Source organism: Mytilus galloprovincialis, chromosome 3, assembly GCF_965363235.1.
Source record: "Mytilus galloprovincialis chromosome 3, xbMytGall1.hap1.1, whole genome shotgun sequence".
Taxonomy (NCBI): Eukaryota; Metazoa; Mollusca; class Bivalvia; order Mytilida; family Mytilidae; genus Mytilus; species Mytilus galloprovincialis.
Window position 1 is genome coordinate 23,569,552 of NC_134840.1, and position 6,950 is coordinate 23,576,501.

Here is a 6,950-nt window from a genome sequence, read left to right on the forward strand (position 1 = left end):
AAACGATTTTCAACTATGTTCTTATGTTGCACTGTTACACCACTGTTCATGTTCTGAATTATAGAGTATGGCGCCTCCAAACAGGTTCAATCCCGCCGGATTTGTTTTTGTGTACCGGTCCCCCTTACCTGGGACAGAGGTGTAACAGTAAAACATTAGAACATAATATAAAAATCAGTTGAAAAGGGCTTTAAACATCCAATCGAAACAAAGTGTATGTCTTATTGTATGCAATTTTTAGAAACAAATGACTCCGACTTCTAAAATAATCCACATTGGTTTAACGAGATTCCAATTTCATCAATCGATTGAAAAGTTAAGAAACAAAGACTAAGGGATTTGCTTTTACAAACAAATGATAGTGGCCAGGTCCGTCAATGGGTTAAACGTCTCCTGATGTGCATGCATCCCCGCCATGCGAATTGTTAAACAAGCAATAAAACCAAACTGAAAAGTTCATTAAAGCCCGGCCTAAACCTATTTTTAAAATAAAAATAGAATAAACTAATAGAGGAACTATAATCCCTCTAACCCGCTTTCGATCGATCCGGTTTACAAATCTCTGCAGAATTAAAACATTGTTCAAAATTTTCAGAGAAAATAATATGTCATAAAATACATTTAAACATGCTATTTTTTATATTTGGTGTTAATATATTCTCGTTCTAAACATACACGGTATGGAAATATTCTTTATAAAGCAAAACATGTCAGTATTCACCTCAGAAGCTAACAAAACCTTTAAATAGACTTATTAAGAAGGGATATAGTTTCGATACTGTTGTCAGGTCATTAGAGATTGAATATTTTGGCGTTAAGATTGATTCACTTATAGTGTCTTTGCATCGGAATGATGATATTCATATGAAGAAGACATAATCTTTCAATCAGTTTGACTGAAGTCTGGAGCTGGCATGTCAGTTAACTGCTAGTAGTCTGTTGTTATTATTGTAATTTTGTTTGATTTCTTTGGTTACATCTTCTGACATCAGACTCGGACTGCTCTTGAACTGATTTTTTTAATGTGCGTATTGTTATGCGTTTACTTTTCTACATTGGCTAGAGGTATAGGGGAGGGTTGAGATCTCATAAACATGTTTAACCCCGCCGCATTTTTGCGCCTGTCCCAAGTTAGTCTTGTATAAATATTTATTTTAGTTTGTTGTGTACAATTTGGAGTTAAGTGTGGCGTTTATTATCACTGAACTAGTATATATATTTGTTTAGGGGCCAGCTGAAGAACGCCTCAGGGTGCAGGAATTTCTCGCTGCATTGAAGGCCTGTCGGGGACCTTCTGCTGTTGTCTTATCTATGGTGTGGTTTTTGTCGTCTCTTTGACACATTCCCCATTTCAATTCTCAATGTTATGGTATATTTGCCACTAGATTATAAGCAGCCACAATCAATCAATAAATCAATCCTGAATCCTTGGACCTGTTATTGCTTACAATATAATATGGGTTTCGTTCTTGTTCATATTCTGTTTATGCAGTCTTTGGTATTTGTTTCATAGGCAATCATACTACATATCGTTACTTTTACATAGATTTAAAGTGTTGATTTATAGCAGATACTAGAACACACCCGCGATATCGCGGGTCCATGACTGAATTAAAGTTATATAACTATGCACAGTTTTCTCTGCTTTCAAAATCTTTCTGTTTTAACCCGTCGACTTTGAACTTATCAATTATTGCTAATATTAATTATTTGGAAAACAAGAGGGCCTAGAATGGAGTAATTTTAGATCAACAGCATTGTCCTGTATTATTTATAAATAAAGTTGAATTCTTTGATTCGCCGGTTTTACGTCATGCCGGCTAACACATTGGCAACTGTACCTATATCCCCTTTTTAAGTCTAAATTTTAAGTATTCGTATTGTCATCTTATGAAGTCATGCTGATTAAAATACTACAATAGGAAACAATGTGAAAATGAATGAATTTAGTAGTGTCAACCCTGATATTATGACCCGTATATATAGCAACTCCTAAATACACCGTGTGGTGGTGCGCCTGTCAGATGCGGAACGTACAGATAAGGTAATAGCTAACAGGTGATAATACTATTGGTATCGGTTTCGGATTCGACCCGGAACTTGTTAATTATTGGCAATATTGATTATTTGGAAAACAAAAGGGTTTTGAATGGTGCAGTTTTTAATCAACATTGGCCTCTATTAGCTATATATAAAGTTGAGGTTCGTGTTGTTTATTCTGTAGTTTTCTATGTTGTGTCATCTGTACTATTGTTTGTCTGTTTGTCTTTTTCATTTTTAGCCATGGTGTTGTCAGTTTATTTTCGATTTATGAGTTTGACTGTCCCTTTGGTATCTTTCGTCTCTCCTTTTGAATTCTTTGTTTTGTCGTTTTCCCCGTGATGGCTTACAATTCGGACCTCGTTATTTCAGTATTATAGATACTAAACAATTCAAATAGAAAGCTGACCCACAATATAGCAACAATAGCATTGCAGCCAATTGAATGCTTAATTTAAGGAGCTGAGTTTTATCACTGGCAAATTGTATATGATTTTTTTTCTTTATTTTACTTAACGAATAACTGTAATATTTTTTCTGTCTATGAAGAAATAACATAAAAAATTTGGTGCACACTGAATAACGCGCGTAGCGGGTTATTTAACAGTGTGCACCACATTTGTTATGTTATTTCTAATAGACAGAAAAAAATATTACAGTCATTTCTTATAATTTAATTCTAAAGTCCATTTTAAACCGTAGAAAACCATGAAAAAACGTTGATGACGTCACGGTCACATGACTAAATTATGTTTATGGGCTCATAACAAAATAACGTCAGCCAATCAGAAGACGCGTTACATCCAAAATTAAATTATTCATGTATGTCAACTATATTTAACCTCATTTTAACCCCTATTTCTCGAAACCAATATAAGATAAAAGAACTCGCCAATGAACTTGTTGCTGTTGTAATATATTATATATTAATCTTTTCAGATAGAGATGAATTACAACTTAGTAAATGATGGAAACAGATAAAGTCATGGATCCTGCTAGACTTTAATCAAATGAATTCATCGTATGGTTATAAATTGATAGTTAACATTACTCAAGTTTCAAATGAAAAGGAGGCGGCTATAGTTCCACCATCTCCAGACAGCTTTGATTTCATTCTTCGGAAATATGCATATCCAATTATAATAATTTTGGGATTCCTAGGAAATACGGTTTCAGCATTTGTGTTTCTTAATCCACAACTACGTCGATACTCATGCAATATTTTCTTAGCTACAAGATCTCTATCTGATAACGGTGTTCTTTTTAGCTTACTAGTTGCATGGCTAGATTTCATATATGTTCGAATATTTCATGTTCCCGTTGTTTGTCAGTTAACTGTGTTTTTATCATACATCTGCAGTTTTCTGTCTGTATGGTGCATTGTCTGTGTGACAATTGACAACTATATTCGAATGTGTTATCCATCCATAGTTAATTTGTATTGTAAGTCTAAGTATGCTTTTGTGATTCTTTCAGTACTGATTACAATATCTTTAGGTATTTACAATATCCCCTTGTGGACAACACATGTAACAGTCGTTGCTGGAAACTATTATTGTTGGCCTAAACAAGAACATATAGATATTTTGTATATCTTAACGTACGTTGACACGGCCTTGACCTTTGTCTTTCCATTATCAGCCATTTTAATTTGTATGTCCCTTCTAATTTGTAAAGCAGTACGTTCTCATCAAAGATCCACAACATGTCGTGAACGTTACAGCTTAAGGACGTGGCCATCCAGCACAAGCCACTATCTAAAAGTTACAAAACTTCTTTTTGCTGTGTCTGTTACATTTTTAATTCTTCATACACCAACTCACGTGATCAAACTGAAAAGTGTAATAGAAGCATTTGCAGGAAATCCACAACAACTATCGGGAGTGGTAAAGACCTTAAATTATGTGTTTCAAGTTATGTATTGTTTAAACTTTGCAGTGAATTTTACAGTTTACTACACTTTTGGAAACAATTTTAGACAAATAGTTGCAAAGTCCTTTTGTAGTATATCTAAATGTAAAATATTCAACAAAAGGTCACGTGACAGTATTCCGTCAGCAGACACAATGTCGGCAGATATTCTGGAACAAGATTCGATGTTGTAATTCTTTTCATTATTGCAGAATGAAACACTCTGGACAAATTATCAATTCTTTATGTATGTATTTAATTATTAAAAAAAATAACTTCACCTTATTGTGATAGCGATTGCATACAGATGTATTATTTTAATTGTAAAAGAATACACACAAGACTTTATTATTTTGAGTCAGATATGTATGTTTTATTCAAAACACATATCTTTTTATCACCAGCCCAGTAGCCAGTACTTCGGTACTGGCATGAACATACGGATTTTTTGTGTTATTAAAATTTGCTGTTACAAAATGATAGAAATTATTATAAATTAAGAAATGTATCTCCCTCATGCACAGCTCTGATTCCTTTCACGGATTTGGCTATACTTTTTGAACCTTTTGGATTATAACTCTTCATCTTTTATATAAGCTTTGGATTTCAAATATTTTAGCCACGAGCATCACTGAAGAGACATGTATTGTCGAAATGCGCATCTGGTGCAAGAGAATTGGTACCGTGAATTTTATTACTACCACTGGGTCGATGCCTCTGCTGGTGGACTATTAGTCCCCGATGGTATCACCAGCCCAGTAGCCAGTACTTCGGTACTGGCATGAACATACGGATTTTTTGTGTTATTAAAATTTGCTGTTACAAAATGATAGAAATTATTATAAATTAAGGAATGCATCTCCCTCATGCACAGCTCTGATTCCTTTCACGGATTTGGCTATACTTTTTGAACCTTTTGGATTATAGCTCTTCATCTTTTATATAAGCTTTGGATTTCAAATATTTTGGCTACGAGCATTACTGAGGAGACATGTATTGTCGAAATGCGCATCTGGCGTAAGAAATTAGTACCGTGAATTTTATTACTACCACTGGGTCGATGCCTCTGCTGGTGGACTATTAGTTCCCAAGGGTATCACCAGTCCAGTAGCCAGTACTTCGGTACTGGTATGAACATACGGATTTTTTGTATTATTAAAATTTGCTGTTACAAAATGATAGAAATTATTATAAATCAAGGAATGTATCTCCCTCATGCACAGCTCCGATTCCTTTCACGGATTTGGCTATACTTGTTGAACCTTTTGGATTATAGCTCTTTATCTTTTATATAAGCTTTGGATTTCAAATATTTTGGCCACGAGCATCACTGAAGAGACATGTATTGTCGAAATGCGCATCTGGTGCAAGAAAATTGGTACCGTGAATTTTATTACTACCACTGGGTCGATGGCTCTGCTGGTAGACTATTAGTCCCCGATGGTATCACCAGCCCAGTAGCCAGTACTTCAGTACTGGCATGAACATACGGATTTTTCGTGTTATTAAAATTTGCTGTTACAAAATGATAGAAATTATTATAAATTAAGGAATGTATCTCCCTCATGCACAGCTCTGATTCCTTTCACGGATTTGGCTATACTTTTTGAACATTTTGGATTATAGCTCTTCATCTTTTATATAAGCTTTGGATTTCAAATATTTTGGCTACGAGCATCACTGAGGAGACATGTATTGTCGAAATGCGCATCTGGTGTAAGAAATTAGTACTGTGAATTTTATTACTACCACTGGGTCGATGCCTCTGCTGGTGGACTATTAGTCCCCGAGGGTATCACCAGCCCAGTAGCCAGTACTTCGGTACTGGCATGAACATACGGATTTTTTGTGTTATTAAAATTTGCTGTTACAAAATGATAGAAATTATTATAAATTAAGGAATGTATCTCCCTCATGCACAGCTCTGATTCCTTTCACGGATTTGGCTATACTTTTTGAACATTTTGGATTATAGCTCTTCATCTTTTATATAAGCTTTGGATTTCAAATATTTTGGCTACGAGCATCACTGAGGAGACATGTATTGTCGAAATGCGCATCTGGTGTAAGAAATTAGTACCGTGAATTTTATTACTACCACTGGGTCGATGCCTCTGCTTGTGGACTATTAGTTCCCAAGGGTATCACCAGTCCAGTAGCCAGTACTTCGGTACTGGTATGAACATACGGATTTTTTGTATTATTAAAATTTGCTGTTACAAAATAATAGAAATTATTATAAATTAAGGAATGTATCTCCCTCATGCACAGCTCCGATTCCTTTCACGGATTTGGCTATACTTGTTGAACCTTTTGGATTATAGCTCTTCATCTTTTATATAAGCTTTGGATTTCAAATATTTTGGCCACGAGCATCACTGAAGAGACATGTATTGTCGAAATGCGCATCTGGTGCAAGAAAATTGGTACCGTGAATTTTATTACTACCACTGGGTCGATGCCTCTGCTGGTAGACTATTAGTCCCCGATGGTATCACCAGCCCAGTAGCCAGTACTTCAGTACTGGCATGAACATACGGATTTTTTGTGTTATTAAAATTTGCTGTTACAAAATGATAGAAATTATTATAAATTAAGGAATGTATCTCCCTCATGCACAGCTCTGATTTCTTTCACGGATTTGGCTGTACTTTTTGAACTTTTTGGGTTATAGCTCTTCATCTTTTATATAAGCTTTGGATTTCAAATATTTTGGTCACGAGCATCACTGAGGAGACATGTATTGTCGAAATGCGCATCTGGTGCAAGAAAATTGGTACCGTGAATGTTATTACTGCCACTGGGTCGATGTCTCTGCTTGTGGACTATTAGTCCTCGAGGGTATCACCAGCTTAGTAGCCAGTACTTCAGTACTGGCATGAACATACGGATTTTTTGTGTTATTAAAATTTGCTGTTACAAAATGATAGAAATTATTATAAATTAAGGAATGTATCTCCCTCATGCACAGCTCTGATTCCTTTCACGGATTTGGCTAT